The sequence below is a fragment of the Macrobrachium nipponense genome, chromosome 16, assembly GCF_015104395.2.
Source record: "Macrobrachium nipponense isolate FS-2020 chromosome 16, ASM1510439v2, whole genome shotgun sequence".
Lineage (NCBI taxonomy): Eukaryota > Metazoa > Arthropoda > Malacostraca > Decapoda > Palaemonidae > Macrobrachium > Macrobrachium nipponense.
In genome coordinates this window covers 79,541,317-79,563,470 of record NC_087209.1, presented here as the reverse complement: position 1 = coordinate 79,563,470, position 22,154 = coordinate 79,541,317, and the positions used below count along the sequence as shown (strand labels likewise).

Sequence of the window (22,154 nt, the reverse complement as noted above, 5' to 3'; positions counted from 1 at the left end):
GGAAGTTTATCTATTCCTTAATTGTCTGAAATTATCGTTATACTTGTTACTTCTTTTATATGAATCGTTTATATTTCTGCCCTTCCTTTCATTTTGAGCCTCTGTTATCCCTACAAATTCCGTAGAAAAGTCTATCTCTTTCTTTTGGATTTCTTGTCTCATTGATATTAATGCTTTAAGGCTATCATTCTTTGGACCAATTTTTAGCTTCTTGAAAGCTTTATTTTCTTTTTTCTCCAAATGACAAGTGAATCAAGACATGCCTTAAGCTAACTATATCATCTTCGTCATCACCAAAATCATCCTTTTTTCCTATGGTGATACTAGTTTTCATTAAATCTTCCACTACTCTGTGTATCAATTCTTCGATATCTGTATGAAGATTTGCCATTGACTTTCCATCATAATGTTGCATAGAAATTTGTTGATATTATGTAATGCATCACTTTGACTTACTGGTTCCCACATTGATAAACAAATTCATTTAAATTCAGCGTATGTGGTTATTTTACTGAATCTAACTGAATTCAAAACTCTATGTGCATCACCTCTTTCTGAACTAATGAGTAACAAGGCTTCGTTAATTTGAGCTCTTTCATTCATTATTCCCCCTATAGAAATGCGACTGTCTGCATCAGCTAACCACTGGTTCACAGAGTGTGATTCTAGTCTATTTTTGTCAGGATTTTAACAATCAACCCTTCCACAGAAACAAGTGGCTTGCATAATGATTGCTGCTTGTATCATTGTTATAAATTGAAATGTGTTAATATTATTAGTATTAATTATTATTATTATTATTATTATTATTATTATTATTGCTGTTTCAACGGCATTTAATTTATATAGAATCTTCTCAATTCTTCTTATTATCTTTTTCTCGTCAGCATGTAGCTGGTGTATTAAGTTTCCTAAGGACATGTAAAGATTTTCATTTGTCTTAGGTTTATTCCTCTAACGTGTCGACAGCGCACAGGCAGTCATCTATGAGAGTTTACAGTAAAGTGAATTAAGATACGTTTTACAAGTATTTATAGCATGCAAGGTCGTGTACAATCGGTGGGCGGGTCGGTGGGAACGGATTTTAATTGGTCGTTGGATGGTAACGAAATCTCTCCCTGAGGCATTCAGACCTGCGGTTTGGACGGGGTTATTAGCGTCGGTTGGGTGTTGGTTGGGGTACCCACCTCTTGGGCGGCAGGCTGTACAGTTGATATATCTTCCGCTCGTTCTCTCCCGCTTTCTCTCTCTGCTTCTTCCGCTCTTTCTCCCTCTCTTACTCTCTCTCTTTCTCTTTCTGCAAGTTCCTCTCTCTCTCTCTCTCTCTTTCTCGTTCGCTCCTTCTCACTCTCTCTCTTTCTCTCTCTGCCTGCTCCTCTCTCTCTCTCTCTCTCTCTCTCTCTCTCTCTCTCTCTCTCTCTCTCTCTCTCTCTCTCTCTCGTGGCGGTATACGGAGTTGGTTGGTTTCTTGCGCCATTTCTTCTTATGATGGTGGGAAGAAACTCTGTTTCTTTTACCGTGTTGATAGTCTGTTTTTTCTCTAATATGTGTAATGCTTCAAGATAACGTAGGCGTTTCCGGTCCGGTGCATGGTCAATAATTTCTATGTTCTTTATAAGCTCAGCTCTTTCTGGTCTCCTGTAATGTTTTTCCCTATAGTGAATGAAAATGGCCCCTTCTTGAAGATGGCACGAGAGACGCTTGGAGAGTCTGGTAGTGGTCATCCCGATATAAGAATGGTGGCATCCATCCACCGAGCATGTGAATTCGTAGATGACACTCCTTCTCTTCAAAGACGTTTCTGGGGGCGCCGGGTTGTTTCTAAGAAGCAGTTGGCTGGTTTTCATGTTTTTGTAAAAAATTATGAGGCTAATTTTATCACTTTCTGTAGTGGGGGAGACATTTTCACTGATTATTTTCCTTATAGCCTTTTCATCTTCCAAATATTTGTGGTGCATATGATTTTTATAAAATATTTTTATAGCTCCACTTTGGTCGTTAGTTTCGGTCGTTCTTTCCTGGTGCCATTTATTTATGGAGTCCCTCGTTTGGCGTTCGACCATACGATTTGAAAAGTTATTATTAATGAGGACTTGTGTAGACCTTTCGATCTCCCTGCTTGTTTTCAGCTTCTGTAAATGTTGACGTCTTGTAAGTGAGAATGTTTTTGTCAGTGCCTTGTCTGTTATTCTTATATGTGTCAAACTTTCTTGTTATGTCTTTCTTGGGATTCTTTAGTGCTGCCACTAATCTATGGGACTTTATTCTTTGGCCTTTTTATTTATATTTATTGTAGATTTGTAGATTCTCTGGATAGTACTCTGGATTGTACTCTGGATTCATGTAGTCTCAGGAGGCTTAGAAAGATACAGTGTAGTTTTCTTATTTCATTAACAACTAAATATTTACACAGTTTAAAATATATAAGTTAGTTATTATTCGGGGATTTGTGGCTCTGTTTCATCTGCTTGAGGCAAGTGTTGTAATATGACGACGTATCAATTTTTGAAGTTTTTCTTCACCATGGTTGGTATGGCACACAACCTCACCCTCTGGTTGCTGTTTTTCTTCTCTGATTCTCAGCTTGTCTGCTTCTTCTGTCGACATCTCTTCAAAGAAGTCTCCTCCTTCAGTAGTAGGCAGTCTTTTTCTGTTGCCACCTTCTGGTGTTCTTCATTGGTGGGTGATAAATGATGATGTCCATGGTACCACCCATTTTGGGCGGTAATTAATTTCAACACCTCCTTGTCACCGGAAGTGTCTAGTTTCTGCTGCAGGTCAAAGGTTATTTCAGAGCTTTATTGCAGAACCACTAAATGCAATATTTTTAATTGCCGCTAATGCGATAAACACTTCTGCTTGTTTGGGTTATGGTCGTCATTACGACAAACACATTCATTGCTTAACACAATTCTCTCTCTCTCTCTCTCTCTCTCTCTCTCTCTCTCTCTCTCTCTCTCTCTCTCTCTCTCTCTCTCTCTCTCTCTCTCTTTATATCTACTCTATTTTCCCTAACATTACATAGGAAGACTGTTCAAAATGCACATGATTTCAGTACAAACAAAATTTAATACATTATTATTTTACCAAACTCCTATACATTTATTTATGTTAACCCATATAACAACAATTAATGAATAAAACTATAATTCCATATTTTTAGAGAAAAAATAATGATAGTTCACAGGATCAACAGTTGGGATTCACAGAAACTGGATCAAGATAAAGGGGACCAATGTGAATTTTAGACCCTTCCACTATTAAGAGTTTAATGACACAGACAGCTTGCACTCATGTGAAAATTTTTTTAAACTACTGGATTCTAAACCTTCCTGGAAAGCAAGATAATATTTATTTTTATTTAGAAATTTATTGTTGCCATGAAATGTTTTTTCTCTCATGATAAGTGAAGTTAACAGACTGAAATACTTACAACATAAGCAACTTTGAGAATATTTTTTTTCACATTTTGAGAAATTGATACAGCACTACACAGGAATACATATACGTATACAGTGAAACCTCGGTTTCTTGTATGCCTCTCTTTTCGCACATTTCAGTTTTAGTACACTTGGAAACGCTCCGTCCGGTGCCCAGCTCGTGACCAGGCCCCCATATCAAGCGCCCAAACAAAGCATCCCATTTTCTCTCGTGACCCATTCTGGCTTTGTTTCTTGCCAAACGTATTTGTTCTGTTTTGTGCTTATTATGCCTTAAAATTTCATTGTAAAGTAGCCATCATGGGGCCAAAGAAAGTTGCAAGTGCCACCCCTTTGGTAAAAAAAGGCCAGGAGTACGATTGAATTTAAGGAAGAACTTGCAGTGAAGTGTGAAAGTGGTGCACATGTAACTGAACTCACTAGGATATATGGCAAATTAGTGTCGACGATCAGGTGTATCCTAGCAAAGAACACGAAATAAAGGCAGCTGATGTTGCGAAAGTGGTCACGTAATTTTTTAAACAGAGATTGCGATTAGTGAAAGATGTTGAGAAGCTGTTATTGGTGTGGATCAATGAAAAATATTTAATGGGGGATAGTGTGTCTGAAGCGATCATTTGTGAGAAAGCTAGGATGTTGCGTGCTGATTGAAGTAAGAAAATGCCAACAAGAAGTGCTGCTCTTAGTGATTTCAAGGTCAGCACAGGCTGGTTCAAAGAATTTAGAAACCGTACAGGCATCCATAGTGTTGTATGGCATGGGGAGGCTGCAAGTTCCGACAAACGCGCCGCCAAAGAATTTGTTCAGGAATTCAAGGAATATCTTGATGCTGTAGGATTCCTCCCTCAACAGGTCTTCAATTGATGAGACAGGCCTGTTCCAGAAAAAAAATACCAAAACAGACCTACAGGAGGAAAGTTCATTGCCAAGGCACAAGCCTATGAAGGATAGGCTAACACTCTTGGTCTGTGGGAACGCCAGTGGGGATTTCCAAGTAAAGCCCCTAATTGTGTATCACTCTGCAACTCCCCGAGTGTTCAAGAATAACCATGTGATCAAGAATAAATTGCTTGTGATGTGAAAGGCCAATAAAAAGGCATGGATCATGAGGCAAATTTTTGTTGAGTGAATCAATGAAGTGTTACCTCAAAGAAAATCAATTGCCCCTCAAGTGCCTCCTGGTAATGGACAATGCTCCTGCATGTCCTCCTGGCTTGCAGACCAGTTGCTGGATGAATTTAAATTCATCACTGTGAAGTTCTTGCCCCCTATTACCACTCTCATTCAGCCCATGGACCAACAGATCATTTCAAACTTCAAAAAACTTTACACCAAGGCAGTTTCAAAGGTGCTTTGAAATTACCTCAGACACTGAATTGACCCTAAGAGAGGTCTGGAAGGATCACTTCCATGTTTTCTATTGCATAAGCCTTATAGATAAGGCTTGGCAAGGAGTTACTTCCAGGACAGTGAACTCTACATGGAAAAAATTGTGGCTAGTGTTACCTCGAGAAGGATTTCGAAGGGTTTGAGGCTGACCCTGATGACCCTATGCCTGTTTTGGAGTCTTTTGTGTCTTTGGGGAAGTCCATAGGCTTAGATGTGAGTGGCGAGGATGTGGAAGAGCTAGTGGATGCCCACAGGGAAGAGCTAACCACTGAGGAGCTGCAAGACCTTCGGCAGGAACAACAACAGAGGGCAGATGAGGAATCTGAGGAAGAGGGAGGGGATAATATGCCTACTTCAGTGATTAAAGAAATATTTGCAGAGTGGAGTGATGTGAAAAACTTTGTTGAGAGACATCATCCTATCAAAGACATTTCAATCTGTGTCTCTAACATGTTTAATGACAACGCTTTGTATCATTTTAGGCAGATATTGAAGAGATGTCAGAAACAAATGTCTCTGGACAGTTTTGTTATTTGACAGGAGTCCAGTGACTCTCAAGCTGGTCGTAGTGCCAGTAAAAAATAAAGTGGGGAAGTAACCTCAGACAGTACCACTAAACAGGCAGCTTAAACACAGCATAAACTTCAACATTCAAAGAAAACTACATGTTATTCATGTTCCTACTTTGAAAATGTTGTTATGACTGTTGAGCTTATTAGGTCTACTATCATTGTGCTGCAGACGTAGTTATGTTGACCAGTCCGAGGAGCATGTTAAGTATGCTTTCATTGATGGCACTGCTAACCTTATCACACCACACTTTGAACCAAGCAACTTAATAAAAATCAATTCAAATCACACAGATTACGAATCATACCAATCCAGAAAAGGGATCATATATATATAACCATAAGGAAAATAGGGCTAGCTGTGAATTCGCAAACTTGTTGACATGTATGACATTAGAAATTTTAAAAAGTTTAACACTACTTGGCAACGTTACGTTGAGTCTGAGAATCTGGACGATACAAAAAGAATCATGTCACATGAGATTTGAGCACCACTCTACCTTCAATCTCTTAAGCACAGTAACAGGTGCTGAGCCCCATATTCAGAGGTGCTTATTCAAGTAAGGTAGCACTAGAGCATAATATAGTTTAGGCAATATGTCAGTCAGCAAGAAATCATGAGCATTAATAATTGCTCCAGTTATACCGCTGACTTTAAGTGAGACATTGCTAATGTGTTTTGTATATGTCAAGGTATTAGTGATGGTCAAGACTAAGTATTTGAAGTCCGTTACCCATTCAGTAATGCCATCCGGCGTCAATAACCTCGTCGTTGCGACGCCAGTAAGAACTAACAAATCAATCAATCAGTAATGCCATCAGCAAAAGATAGGGCTGGGAGTTCTTGGGGAGACTTGGTCAGGATAAACATCAACTTACTCTTATTAGTATTAGGAGTTAGCATATTTGATTTTGAGTATACCTCATGTTCACTAACCAAATTCCTAACTTTATTCATAAGCTCTGTAAATGAATGGGAAACCAGCAGAAAAGCAGCATCATCAGCAAATAAAATTGTTTCGGCCTGCACTGCATTAGGTTGGTCATTTATAAATATGTAAAACAAGAGGGCCAAGTATGGACCCTTAAAGCACACCACATGTAACCACCTTATCATCAGAATCAACACCATTTACGCTTACAAACTGCCTTCTGTTAGGAAAGTTTAATCTTAGGTATAGATGAAATTGCCCACGAAACTCATAATGCTGGTTTATCCAATAGTATTTTGTGTGACACAGTGTCAAATGCCTTTCTCAAGTCAACGTAGAAGCAGACACAAAAACTCTTCTCTCAATAAGCAACAATTCTCTCGATAAGCCTTTGTTGCAATAGAGAGAAATTTAATAATGGCCTGTGTAGTACTTCTATTCTTGCGGAAGCCACATTGAGAATTATTAAGAATAGAGTACTTTTCAATGAAGCTGTTCATCCTGTGTAGAGTTAGTCTTTCAAAGATTTTTGAAGCCACAGGTAAAACTGATATGGGCGCCTATAATTATCAATGATGCTTTCTAATCCAGACTTATATACTCTAGCAACCTTAAGTCGACTAGGAAATTCAGGCTGCATAATGGACATATTATAGAGCATTGCATAATGGGAAGCAAATACATTACAGCTATCCTTCAACATTAATGGCGTTATGTCACAAATTTTATTACCTTTATTTCTTAACCTTCTAATAACAATGTGCCACCTCAACATGATCAGTCGGCCTTAAGTAGCATGTTGTAATTATTGGAGGGTTATGGTAAGTAGTTACAAGTGGTGGTTCTAAAGTTACCACAAAGAGAGGCAAGCCGCCATTTACAAAAAAAAGTATTGACATAGTTGACCAAATCCAAGCCGTCAAGGTCCCATCAGGTGTCTGGATATATTCCAGGGCTAGTAGTTTTTTTTAGTTTGTATAGATTATTAATTAATTAACCACAGTTTTTGTACATGAAACTTCCCTGACAGATATATACTTAGCTATAGTCTCCGACGTTCCCGACAGAATTTCAAATCTCGCGGCACACGCGACAGGTAGGTCAGGTGGTCTACCTTACCCGCCGCTGGGTGGCGGATGTACGAACCACTCCCGTAAGCTTGTCAGATTTTTCTCTGTCGCGGGAACGATAACAACTGTTGTCGGTTCCTCTCGATAGTTTTTTCGATTCTCGCTTGCCTGGAGTTAATTTGGACTTCTTTTGGTGACGTATTCGCTTTGTTTGGCTTGGCATACGCTGATTGTGGACCGGTTTGATTTTGAGTTTGATTTTCTTTAACGATGTCTGATCTAGATTCGGTAGTTAAAACTTTGGTTTTGTTTTAGGGTTTGCGTGAATGAAGGATGTAAGGTGAGGTTGCCGAAAGCTTCGGTAGACCCCCACACGGTTTGCATGAAATGCAGGGGGAATGAATGTTCTTTGCTAACCCTTGTAGTGAATGTAAGGGATTGAATGAAGAAGAATATAAGGCTCTCTCTTCTTATGTTAGGAAGTTGGAACGTGATAGAGTGCGTAAGGCTTCCTCTAGAAGTTCTAGTAGATCTAGAATGAGTGAGTTGGATGTGGATCCTAATACTAACGTAGAATTAGAACCTTCTTCCCAAGTTGCAGCCCCTGCTCCCCGCACCGAAGCCGAAGATTCGCCTTCGGAGGCGGCAGCTCTGAGAGCCACGATTCGTTCTATGGATCAGAAGATTCGTCAGTTGGAAGGTAAGGAGAGTGTTAGTGATCAGTGCAGTGTCCCCAGTGTTGTGGAGGGTGCGTCTGACCGGCTCCTTAGTGCCTCTAGGCCTAGACCTCTTCCAGACTCCCAGTTCCAGTGGAAGTGGAGTAGAAAGTCGAAAGCCGCAAGAGGGCTAGGGAGAACCCCCACCGGTCAGGCGTCCCCTCGGCAGATCCTGAAGTTCGCTCCCAGGCTGCCTCGGATCGCTACAAAGAAGGAGCTACTAACGCCAATGCTTCTCCTCTTCGTCATCTCCCTCTCCGAAGAGAGGTTGGAACTCCCCGGATGCGTCGCGCCCGTTGAAGAGGGCTTGGAAGGCTCCCTGCAGTCCTTTGGCTTCTAGTCCTCCGGAGGTTTTCCCGGAAGGAAGAATCGTCGGTGGAGGCGAAGAAACCCAAGAAATCCTGTGATCGTTCTTCTTCTCGCGCTCCGCGCTCGGCGCCTGCTTCCGAGGAAGAACAGCAAGATTCGCCTACGAGAGTACTCGCGGGACTTCAAGCTCAGATCACGGCGCTAGCAGACTCTCTAGCAGTTAGATCACGTAAGGAAGAAGGACGTTTCTCTTCCGATCAAGAGATCTAGGCGCCGCTCTTCAGAGGATCGTTCTCCTTGTTTTAGGCGTTCTCCTTCATATGGGGAGGTTTCGTATGAAGGTAGGGGCTCGCGTGAGCGCCCTCGCTCGCCTGGCTCTCTTTTCGACTTCAAGGCGCCAACATCGGTAGGACGCTCTATGGAGAAAGAAGTTTTTTCTCCAGATTGGATTCCCGCTTCCGGTAAGCGCACTGCACCTGCTCATCACGCTATTTCTTCAACTCCCTCGCGTGAGACTTCTCCTCAGCAGCCTCAAGATTCTAGAAGGCGCCCTTATGCAAGTAGGCGTTCTTCGTCCATGTCACTCTCCTCGAGTGTCGGATCGTGACTTCTCTCCTGACAGGCATCAAGAGTCTGGTAGGAGTCGGGTGCATGATAGACGGCCTGCTGTTAGCCGCTCCCCGCAAGGTAGGCGCCAAGAGCCTACTGCACATCGATCTCCTAGTAGGCGCTCGTCTCTTTTAAGGCGTCATACTCCTGATTATTCTCCTCGGGGCAGACAACAAGAGTCTTTCAAGCGCCCTTCTCCGTGTAGGCGCTCTCCCGCTTCTAGGCGCACTTCTCCTGACCGTTTGTCTCTTGTAGAACAACAGGAATCTCGGAAGCGCCCTTCTTCTCCAAGTAGGCGCTCATTAGCTTTTGAAGCGCCCTTCTCCTGAATGTTACCCTCTTGTTAGACGTCAAGAGTCTCGCAAAGCAGCCTTCTCCTAATAGGCGCATTTCGCCTTCCAGTCGAACTTCCGTTGATCGTACGCAACTGGACAGGTATGGAGAGCCGCGCAAGCGCTCTGCTCTCGATAGGCGCTCTTCTCCTGGCAGCCGCTCGCCTCGGGATAGGCGCAAAGAGTATAGTAGGCGCTCGCCTCCTCGTAAGCGCCCTGTGGATATTTCCGAGGATTCTCGGAGTAGGAGCCCTACCTCTCCTTCGGCTGAGATTCCGTCTACCTCGAAGAGGGAGTCTCATAGTAGACATCCCAGATCTTCTCTTCATTCTCCAGTGGATGTGAACTCTTCTAAGAGAGGGCGTTCTCCAACCTCTCGCTCAACTCCTACTAGGATCCCTTCGTCACCTAAGGATCTTCCGCGCTCGCCTCGACAAGACGTACTAGAAGGTTCGGATGAGGAACCGAACACTTCTGCTGCTGTGTCTTCTTACAAGAAGCTTACAGAGCTACTTTTGCAAGTTTTTGGGGATTCCCTTTCTCCTACGGCTCCTCCTTCTCCTCACTCACTTTTTTCAACGGCGAAGACAGCGAAGAGTTCTTCTTGTGAGATGAAGCCAACTCTTTCTATGAAGAAGGCACTGAGGAGTTTTGGTTCCTGGATGGCTTCCAAAGAAGAAGCGGGGAAAACGATGTTCGCTTTTCCTCCTTCGAAGTTATCAGGACGCGCTGGTTTCTGGTATGAAACAGGAGAGTCCTTAGGATTGGGTCTACCGTCTTCGGCTGATTCGGATTTTTCGGCGCTGGTAGATTCGACAAGGAGAACTGCCCTTAACTCTGCTAAGACGACTTGGGCAATGAATGAATTGGATCACTGCTCAAAGGCATGTTTAGAGTGCTAGAAGTATTTAACTTCCTTGATTGGTCGTTGGGAGTCCTAGCCAAGAAAATTGAAGTGCAGAGTCAATTTCGCCAGAAGATCTTAGTGTGTTTTTTTGTCTTGTATGGACAAGTCGGTAAGAGACGGAGCGAGTGAAATCGCCTCCCTGTATGGGGCCGGGATCGTGAAGAAGAGGTCGGTTTATTGTTCCTTCTTAACGAAGTCTGTCTCCCATGCCCAGAGGTCTTCTTTGCTGTTTGCTCCTCTGTCTGCTCAGTTGTTCCCTAAACATCGAGTGCAGGACATTTCAAGATCACTGTCGGCCAAAGCCACCCAGGACCTTTTGGCACAGTCGGCAAGAAAACCTCGCCCTTCCTTCCCTACCAAGGCTAAGAAGGAAAAAGCAAGTGTTCGAGAACCCTTTCGAGGGGCGTCTTCATCAAGAGCCTCTACGTTTAGAGGTCGTAGACCTTCAAGAAGGGGTAAGACTTTCGCCAAGTCTGTTAAAGCCCCCAAATAACTTGCAAGTCCTTCAAACAACGGTGGGCGCCAGACTCTTAGAGTTGCAGAAGTCTGGGCCCAAAAAAGGGGCGGATCCTTGGACCCTTTATATTTTGAGGAGAGGTTACCTCATCCCTTTCGTCGAAAGACCTCCCTTGATGACCATCCCAAGGGAACTGACGGCCAGGTACAGAGACCCCATCATGAATCAAGCTCTCCATCTAGCAGTAGATCAGATGCTGGAGAAGGGGGCTATCGAACTAGTGACAGACCATCATTCATCGGGCTTCTACAACCAGCCTTTTTTCCTAGTTCGAAGTCCCTCAGGGGGATGGAGACCGGTGTTGGATGTAAGCGCCCTGAACTTCTTCGTAGAAAAGAAGAAGTTCACGATGGAAACGCCTTCATCAGTGCTGGCAGCACTTCGTCCAGGGGACTGGATGTTTCCTTGGATTTACAGGACGCTTACTTCCACGTACCGATCCATCCTTCCTCGAGGAAGTTTCTCAGATTCATGATGGGGGGGAAAATTTTTCAGTTCAGGGCTCTGTGTTTCGGCCTCTCGACGGCCCCTCAAGTGTTCACGGGGATTTTGAGGAATGTGGCTCAATGGCTTCATTTAAAAGGGGTGAGGATCCATGTACCTCGACGATTGGCTAATAAGGGCCATTCAGAAGATCGTTGTTTGAAGGACTTACAAGTAAACTTTAGAATTGACGAAGGCTTTGGGACTTCTCGTCAATTTCAAGAAGTCGTCACTAATTCCCGAGCAAGAGTGTGTGTATCTCGGGATACAGATGAACTCTGAGTTTTCTGGCTTTTCCCTCGCAGGAAAGGATAGCCCGAGGATTCGAGAGAGTAACAACCTTCTTAGGGAAAGAAGTATGCACAGTGAGGGAGTGGATGAGTCTGCTGGGGACGCTCTCCTCGCTGGAGCAATTCGTTTCCCTAGGAAGGTTGCACCTGAGACCGCTACCAATTCTTTCTTTTCTTCATCGGAATTGGAGTCGTCGTTCTCAGGATTTGACGTTCTCCCTGTCGTTATCCCAGGACATCAAGAAACATCTCTTATGGTGGACAGATCCAACCTCTTTGCGAAGGGACTGTCTCTTCAATCACAGACCCCCAACCTGGTGTTGTTCTCCGACGCGTCGGACACGGGGTGGGGTGCAACTCTGGGAACCAGCGAAGTGTCAGTACCTGGGTGGGGGACCAGGTAGCCTGGCACATCAACAGAAAGGAGTTGATGGCTGTGTGGTTGGCTCTGAAGGCTTTCGAGCCCAAAGTCAGAAGATCGGTAGTGCAGGTCAACGCGGACAACACTACAGCTCTGGCATATATCAGGAAACAGGGGGGGACGCATTCCTTCTCTCTGTACGAGACAGCAAGAGACCTTCTTCTGTGGGCAGAAGAAAGAGGAATCAAGCTTCTCACCAGGTTCGTGCAGGGAGAAAGGAATGTAAGAGCAGATCTCCTCAACAGGAAAGATCAGGTCCTTCCCACAGAGTGGACCCTTTCATCTGGATGTATGCCAGAGCCTGTGGAAGTTATGGGGCAGGCCACACATAGACCTCTTGCCACGTCAAAAGAACAAGAGGCTGGATCCTTACTGCTCTCCGATATCGGATCCAGAGGCATTAGCAATAGATGCTCTTCTTCTAGACTGGAACGGACTCGACGTCTACGCGTTTCCACCCCCCTTCAAGATCCTGGGGCTAACCATCAAGAAGTTCGTAGAGTCCGATTCAACGAGAATGACCTTAATCGCTCCCTTTTGGCTGGCCCAAGAATGGTTCACAGAGGTACTGGAATGGTGGTGGACCTTCCAAGATCGCTCCCGCTAAGGAGCGATCTACTCAGACAACCCCACTTCGACAGGTACCACAAAAATCAAAAATCCTCGCTCTCAGTCTGACTGGTTTCAGACTGTCCAAAGTTTGGTCAGAGCGAAAGGCTTTTCAGCAACAGCTGCTAAAGCAATCGCAAGAGCGAGGAGACCTTCCACCTTGCGTGTATACCAGTCAAAGTGGGATGTCTTCAGACGTTGGTGCAAGAGGAAGAACATTTCCTCTTCCAGTACCTCTGTGACCCAAATTGCGGATTTCCTTATTTTCCTCAAAGAAGAATGTCATCTGGTTGTGTCAATATTAAGGGATACCGCAGTATGTTGGTGGCGGTATTTCGGCATAGAGGCTTAAATATATCCGATGATAAGGACCTGCATGATCTTATTAGATCATTTGAAACCATTAAGCGTCCTCATGTAGTACCGAACTGGAATCTAGACGTAGTTCTACAATTCCTTGGATTGTCTAGATTCGAACCTCCTGGCTTAGCCTCTTTCAAGGATCTGACGAAGAAGGCTACTATCTTCCTTTTGGCCCTAGCTACAGCTAAGAGAGTGAGTGAGCTCCAAGCTATTGAGGGCAATGTAGGGTTTAAGGAAGATTCTATGGTGTGTTCGTTTCTTCCAAAGTTCCTTGCAAAGAATGAAAAACCCATCACGCCCTTGGCCCAGGAGCTTTGAAGTTCGTAGTTTATCTTTTCTAGTAGGGAAGAGCCTGAAAGAACTCTTGCCCTATGAGAATTATGAGTATTTCCTTAAAGAGGAAGGAACAACTTAAGGCTATCAAGATGTGCTTTGGTGCTCCGTAAAGACCCCACTTCGGCCCATGTCGAAGAATGCTCTTTCCTTTTTTCTGAGAAGCCTTATTACAGAGGCACATGTTGCCTGTAAGGAAGAACATTTTAGACTACTGAAAGTGAAAGCTCAACGAGGTGAGAGCCATCGCAACTTCGCTTGCATTCAGAAAAAATTGTCTGTGCGGAACTTGATGGAGGCGACTTTTTGGAGATGCCAATCGGTGCTTTTGCAAACCACTACCTACGTGATGTAAAAATCACATATGATAAATGCTTCGCCTTGGGTCCTTTCGTATCGGCAAATTCGGTGCTGGGGCAGGGAGCTGAAACTTATCCGTGTAAATTTTTTATATGTTACCCTATATTTTATATTGTTGTTTTTTGGTTGTCTGAAAGAGGTTGCAGGAGGCACCTCTTTTTGTCGTAATATTAACCCTTTGTATTTTGGTTAGGTGGTTCGTGGGTTTTGGCTCCTTGCAGAAGTAGTTGGTAAGGATCTGTTAGGTAAGCGGACAAGGTTCCTCTAACAGCATCCGACTTGGATTCTACCACAATAGGGGATCACATATCCCAGTGGTAGATCCGAGAGTCTTTCAGCCATCAGGTCACGTCCTAGCTGTAGCTCTCCAGGCAATGCAGACTCAGAGATAGTATCTATGAAGTCTTCATCCTGAAAAGGTGAGAACCAAGGTTTTTTATATCCTACAACATTAGTTGTTCCCATCTTACCTGTATTATTGAGCTGTCTCTTCCCTCCACCAAGGGTGCCAATCAGCTAAGTATATATCTGTCAGGGAAGTTCATGTACAAAAATGATATTGTTAAACTACAATAAAGTTTTGTACATACTTACCTGGCAGATATATACGATTAATGGCCCACCCAGCCTCCCCTCAGGAGACAGGTGGAAGAGAAAAATCTGACAAGCTTACGGGAGTGGTTCGTACATCCGCCACCCAGCGGCGGGTAAGGTAGACCACCTGACCTACCTGTCGCGTGTGCCCGCGAGATTTGAAATTCTGCGGGAACGTCGGAGACTATAGCTAAGTATATATCTGCCAGGTAAGTATGTACAAAACTTTATTGTAGTTTAACAATATCATTTCGAAGTATCATTACCAGTATCTTTAGATATGCTATAATAATATACTTGTTTGGCCAGTCTAATTATTAATGTAAACAGCAATAATATAAATTCATTAAAGAAAATACCAGTATAGTGGATTAGTAAGAATTTTGTTTATAAATTAAAAAATTATGTAAGAATGAAGGAAAATCCAGTCTACCCCGCATCTTTCGTTTTAGATCCAATTTACTAAGCTGAGGTCCAGAGCTGTCAAATATGTCAAGTAATGTGACAGGAGGGGGAGGAATTGCCAACTAATGTCACTAAGATGAGAGAATTTTTATGGTAGATGAATGTATAATGTTTATCAATATTTTCAAATAATAATGATATAACTTTAATTACAAAATTCATATGCGATAGTATTTTAAAGAAATACAATAAGTTTTCCATTTCACTCTTTTAAGTAAGGATAACTCTCTCTCTCTCTCTCTCTCTCTCTCTCTCTCTCTCTCTCTCTCTCTAGTCGCCAACACTAAGAAAGGACATAAATAGATTAGAAGGGGGTACAAGCAAGAGCCACAAAGTTAATTCCATCCATCAGGCAAATAGGTTACCAAAGATGATTAGAGAGCCTGAACATGTACAGCTTAGAAACATGATCACAAGGACAACTAATAGAAACTTGTAAAATACTGAAAGGCATAACAAAAGTAGACAGTAACCTATGTCCGTTAAACGAAAACCAGACAAGAAATAATGAATGAAAACTAGAACTGGAGAGATACAACACATCCCATTGGGGGAACTTCTTTACATACAAGATATGTGACACTTGGAATAAACTGCCACTAGAAGTTGTTAACAGCAACAGTGTGGAGGAGTTTAAAAGAAATTTAGACAAAATCATTAGGACACTGTGAATGAGAAAAGTGAGCACACGATGTCTCCTCAGATGGACTAAAATAAAGATTTACTGTACCAATAATAGTAAGGTTAATGAGATTAAATAATCACAGTAAATTTTCTCTCTCTCTCTCTCTCTCTCTCTCTCTCTCTCTCTCTCTCTCTCTCTCTCTCTCTCTCTCTCTCTCTGTTTATTGGGCTGTACTTATAATTTTGAATGTTAAAATGTTTAAGATAACTTTGAAATTATATTCTGGGCTCAGCTCGTGTCGGCCTATGAAAGTAATCCTTAATATCATCTTTCTAGGTAAAATATCCTAAAATTACCAGAGAAAAAAACAAAATTAAGAAAAAGTCAGTAAGACTGACTCGCTCACTCTTTAAAAAAGAAGTGTCGGTATGAAATAGGGGCGAGTGTGGAACACTACCACGAGACAAACACCAATTAGAACTTCCTATCAGAATCCCCTAAGAGAGAGCCGATACCAACGGGCGATGCAGCCTCTACTACTACTACTAGAGGACGCCACGGACAGCAGCGCCCCTAGCGGTCATCCTTAACTTTTTAGCGCCAGCATCTTGACGCTGTTTTCCCTCGTGCTCTTATTATTCTGGATTTATCTGTTTTCTACCGATGGAACGTTCAGCAATTGCCAGTGTCCAAAGGATTAGGCTGGAGCTGGATCCAAGATCCTCCTCCAATCAAATCATTCCATCAGGTACCGTCAAAGGAATTGATAGATTACGCGGAAGAACTCCTTCAGAAAGGAGCTATTGCGAGAGTCAAGCATCTAAAATTTCAAGGTCGCTTATTCAGCGTTCCAAAGAAAGGCTCAACAAAAAGAAGGGTAATCTTAGACTTGTCAAAGCTAAACTCTTTCATTCGCTGCGACAAGTTCAAGATGCTTACCCTCTCGCAAGTAAGGACCTTACTGCCGCGTGGAGCCGTCACATGCTCCATCGATCTTACAGACGCATACTATCATATCCTATAGCCAGGCACTTCCGCCCATTCCTAGGATTCAGGCTAGGAAATCAGACATTCTCATTCAAAGTGATGCCCTTGCGGTCTGAATGTAGCCCCCAGGGTATTCACAAGATAGCAGAAGTGGTTGTACAACAATGAGAGCTCAGGGAATCATGGTAGCGGCATACCTCGACGATTGGTTAATCTGGGCACCAACAGTCGAGGAATGTCTCAAAGCTACCAAAAAGGTAGTTCACTTTCTGGAACATCTGGGGTTCCAGATAAACAAAACGAAATCCAGACTTGTTCGGAATCTCGTTTTCAGTGGCTGGAATCCAGTGGGATTTGTCCTCCCACAATCTATCAATTCCAGTAGCCAAACGGAAGGAAATAGCAAAATCTGTCAGGCAATTTCTCAAGTGCAAAACAAACGTCAAGAAGAAACCAGGAGAGAATCCTAGGGTCTCTTCAGTTTGCTTCAGTAACAGATATCCTTCTCAAAGTAAGGTTAAAAGATATAAATCGAATTTGGCGGTCAAAAGCAAACTCCAAATATCGAGACAAGTTGTCAGTGATCCCATCAGATCCTCCGCAACCAACTACGGCCTTGGTCAAGAGTACAGAACCTAGCCAAGAAAGTACCCCTTCAATATACCCTCCCAATGTTAACCATTCACACGGACGCATCCCTGTCGGTTGGGGGGGATACTCTCAGTTCAAACAGGTTCAGGGGACTTGGTCAGTTCAATTTCGCCAGCTCCACATAAACGTGTTGGAAGCAATGGCAGTATTTCTTACTCTAAAGAGACTTCTTCCCCCGAAAAAGTCTCATCTAAGGCTAGTTTTGGACAGTGCAGTAGTAGTTCATTGCATCAACAGAGGAGGGTCCAAATCCAAGCATGTGAACCATGTCATGATAGCCATCTTTGCATTAGCAAACAAACACAGATGGCATCTGTCTGCCACTCACCTGGCAGGAGTAAGAAATGTGATAGCGGACGCCCTGTCCCGGTCAGTACCCTCTGGAATCAGAGTGGTCTCTGGACGTCGGGTCATTCCAGTGGGTAGGCCGGAGAGTCCCAGGTCTCCAAGTGGACCTCTTCGCCTCACAAGCGAAACCACAAGCTCCCTTGCTATGTGGCCCCCACCTGGAGGACCCTCTCGGCTTATGCCACGGACGCCCTGTCGTTGGATTGGAATCAATGGAGGAGAATTTATGTTTTTCCTCCAGTGAATCTTCTCCTGAAAGTCCTAGACAAACTAAGGTCTTTCAAAGGGATAGTAGCTCTGATTGCACCGGACTGGCCCAAGAGCAAAAACTGGTATCCACTTCTCTTGGAATTGGGTCTCCGACCTCAACGGATCCCCAATCCCAAACTATCACAATCAGTACAAATGAGGACTGTGTTCGCTTCCTCAGGAACTCTCCAGACCCTAACTTTATGGACTTCATGAAGTTTGCGGCTAATAAAGATGCTAACATTGATCCACAGAATATTCTCTTCCTGGATCAGATAAGAGGGAGTCAACCATCAGACAATATGACTCAGCTGTTAAGAAATTAGCATCTTTCTTCAGAGAATCGAACACTACAACCATGACAGTTAATTTGGCTATATCCTTTTTCAGATCTTTATTTGAAAAAGGTTTAGCAGCTAGCACGATTACCACTCACAAGTCGGCTTTGAAGAAAATCTTTCAAGTAGGTTTTCAGATAGATTAACTGAATCTTATTTCACATCTATCCCTAAAGCCTGTGCTAGACTTAGACCTTCTCAGAGGGCCTACTACAGTTTCATGGTTCTTGAATGATGTTCTCAAACTAGCTTCAGATACTGACAACTCATCTTGTACATTCATAATGCTCCTGAGGAAGACTCTATTCTTATTAAGCCTAGCCTCAGGAGCAAGAATTTCAGAACTGTCGGCTCTATCCAGAGATCGCGGGTCATGTGGAATTCCTCCCATCAGGAGAAGTTCTACTTGCTCCGGATCGTAGCTTTTTAGCCAAAAATGAAGATCCTCTTGCAAGGTGGGCTCCCTTGGAAGGTTATCCCACTTCCACAGGATCCTTCTCTCTGCCCAGTATCAACCCTTAGAGCCTTTCTATCTCGTACTTCTTCTAGATCCTCGGGTGCTCTCTTCATGAGAGAAAAAGGTGGTACTTTGTCAGTTAAAGGTATTAGGCAACAAATCCTTTACTTCATTAAACAAGCCCAACCCTGAGTCATTACCCAAAAGCACATGATATCAGGGGAGTAGCCACCTCTATTAAACTATTTCACATATGAACTTTGAGGATCTTAGGAAGTATACTGGATGGAAATCCCCGACAGTCTTTAAACGGCATTATTTAAAGTCCTTGGAATCTTTAAAGTTTTCAGCAGTAGCAGCGGGAAACATAGTTTCCCCTGATACTGCTTAGTAGTTGTAGTATTGATCCAGGTCTCCTTTCTACCTACTTCAACCAACATGCCTCAACCTATCACCAGGCTACTCATCATCATAGCCTTAGCCGTTGGTGGGGGTTATAGTGGTTTGTCCCTTATTTTTTTTGCTCAGGGACAACATTGGTACTGATATGTACTCCAGTGGTCCTAACCTTATTTTTTTTTATGCTAGGTTTAGGCCACAATATGTTTGTATAAAATTTTCCATTTAAACTTGTGATAAACTTCAGTCACAATGTGTTTGTATATATTTGAATTACTTGTTTTATTTGTATTAATGATGGATTTGAGTGTACCTACCCTTATTTTTATGCTAGGGTAGGACACATGTATGTATATAATTGTACTTATATGTTCTAAATAAGTAAATTCAAACTATTTCTTTGTTTTACATGCATATTATGTCATTGTTACTACCATTTAAGTACTTTAAGTTTACTAACATTCTGTTATTGTTTACCATAGTTAGTTTAAGTACTTATTTTGTATGCTGTATTTGATTTACTTATATTATATCCATCATTTTAACATGTTTTTCATTTTTTCCTTTTCCATCTTGTCTGTTTCTCTGGTACTCTTTCATAGGCCGACACGAGCTGAGCCCAGAAAAGGGATTTTGACGAAGGAAAAATCTATTTCTGGTGATTGGCTCGTGTCGCCCTATGAAACCCATCCCCTTTTTATGGTTTGCTTTCCCCCCCTTGCAGGACAAGATGTAATTATATTTTAATTAAGGATGACCGCTAGGGGCGCTGCTGTCCGTGGCGTCCTCTAGTAGTAGTAGTAGAGGCTGCATCGCCCGTTGGTATCGGCTCTCTCTTAGGGGGATTCTGATAGGAAGTTCTAATTGGTGTTTGTCTCGTGGTAGTGTTCCACACTCGCCCCTATTTCATACCGACACTTCTTTTTAAGAGTGAGCGAGTCAGTCTTACTGACTTTTTTTCTTAATTTTGTTTTTTCTCTGGTAATTTTAGGATATTTTACCTAGAAAGATGATATTAAGGATTACTTTCATAGGGCGACACGAGCCAATCACCCAGAAATAGATTTTTCCTTCGTCAAAATCCCTTTAATAATATAATCTCAAAGGTTAATTCAGTAATAGTAGTAATTTAATGTATATTTGAGGTAGGATGTTATTTAAGGTACTATACATTTGGTATTTGAGCTTTCAAGATAGGCAGTTATAAGGGTTTCTATGTGTTTGCGGGTTTTAACTATTCGCATGGTTGTATGGTACGCATCCCCCAAGAATACTAAGGTCCACTGTAATGTAAATACAATTACTGCATTGCAGACCTCCTAAATATTAATAAAAATACATTTTATTGAGAATATACACAGTTTCACCTACAGCAAACAATGAGAAATAAATATAAATGAATAACGAAACGAATACTAATGAATATTTAACATCTCTCTTACCTTTATGGAAGACTTGTTAGCGTATGGAAGACGAAGAGAAGGGGAAAAGCAGGAGTTGAGGTTATTGTTTGGAAGGGGCATCCCCCTCCAGAAGGATTTCAGGTATCAAAGACTTATCTGGGGTTACTTTGCTTTTTACTGGCACTATCTTGGGTTACTTCCCCTCTTCGGTTTCTACTGGCACTAGGACCAGCTTGAGAGTCACTGGACCCCCGTCACACAACAAAACTATCCAGAGACATTTGTGTCTGGCATTTCTTTCAAATTTGCCTAAAGTGGAACATGGCATTGTCATTAAAGATGTTGGAGACACAGATTACAATATCTTTGTTGGGATGATAATTCTCCACAAAATCTTTTACATCACTCCACTTTGCAAACATGTCCTTAATCACTGAGCAAACATGTTCTTAATCACTGAAGTGGGCACTTATGTATGCCTTTTTGTTTTCTGAATTTAAAACCAGCCTCTGCTGGCTTTAAATTCACTAACAGCAGCACTTGTAGGCATTTTCTTACTGTGATCGGCATGCAACACCCTCCAACACTATGCTACAAGTCCTTTCTTTAGCACCATAATGGCTTATTTAGCAGTTGCACTTGAATAAAAAACAAAAAACAATGAACACAGAAGTAGAATGGGTCACAAGAGAACACGAGATGCTTTGTTTGGGTGCTCGGTATGGGGCCCAGTCATGCGATAGGCTCCGGAAGGAGTGTTTCCAAGTGTACGAAACCCGAAACAAAATTTTGTCAAAAAAGTACGAAAACCGAATCGTATGAAAACCAAGGCGTACAAAATCTGAGTTTCTACTGTATTTGTCTTTCTCTATTTTTTCAGTCTGTAGCACATCCCTTAGTTCTGTATATAGTATGTATTACTGCTCCAATACTCTTTTCCCCTTTTATCATGTTTTCATAAATTCTGGTCGTCCCATCTGTGATTGGCTTGCCTGCAGCTTTTAAGAAGATTGCTAGTTTTTCTGATTGTTTTGGAGCATTTCTATATTTTATCTTCTCAATGGCTTTCCTAAACTTTTCAATTATAATGTAAACTGGTCATTCCAAATATTTTCAAAATGCAACCTTTATTGTTGCATTTCTTTTTTTTATGTTCAAAGTCAACTCCATTTTCATCTGTTAAATTGTTCTATTTTTACATGTTTTCAATCTACTATGTAAAGACCCTGATTCCATTCCACTCTATCCAGATGAATGTAACATGAAAATAACTGTAAACCTTCAAGTTATACATTTATATAGATGTAATTGAAGTCCCTCATTACTGTCAACATTTTGAGTGTCCAGACTAACAAATTGTTTAGGAGCTAATCACTTTGTAAATGTAATCTTTTTTCTTTTAAAGATTTCTCTAACTTGTGATGATGATGCCTCTTTGGTTTCCATCGTCACACAGATTTAATCAAATACCATTTGTTTGATCAGTGGCCTCATTCTTACCTCTTCTTTTAATCATCATTTAGTTGCAAAACAAGTTTCCTTTCCCTTTTCTACAAGCACTGTTTTGACCACTGGTGCCTTGAACTGTAGAAGATAATGTTGATTTTTTTCCATAACTGAAAGCAGTAATGTGTGTGTTGGGGTGTATGTATATATGATGGTTTTCCATTGCTCTCAACTAATATATAATCTTTGTTGTTCATGAACCAGGTTGTTATGTGGATAGTCGGAAGCAGTGCCCCCTTTGCTTAGAAGAACGTTGTCATTCATCTGTCACTCCATGTGGACATTTATTTTGCTGGCAATGCATTCACGAAAGTCTACAGACTTTGCAACAGTGCCCACTGTGTAGACATCACGTTTTGCCATCTCAGGTTGTTCCGCTTCTTAATTATGACTAACCATTCGGATGACAGTGAAAATCTGTCTATTGGAAAGATTTTTTTGTTAGTAGCTTTAGGTTTTTATGAGCTCTATTTTGTTGTTGTT

General features: G+C 42.1%; 1 long non-coding RNA gene across 1 annotated transcript in view; it reads left to right on the top strand.

The window, feature by feature from the left end:
- Positions 1–22,154, top strand: part of LOC135195843 (uncharacterized) — a 126,744-nt gene that overhangs the window by 104,517 nt on the left and 73 nt on the right. Inside the window, exon 2 of the long non-coding RNA XR_010310250.1 lies at positions 21,876–22,154. This exon is cut by the window's right edge and continues 73 nt beyond it. This is a non-coding gene — a long non-coding RNA (uncharacterized LOC135195843). The remainder of the gene's footprint in view (positions 1–21,875) is intronic.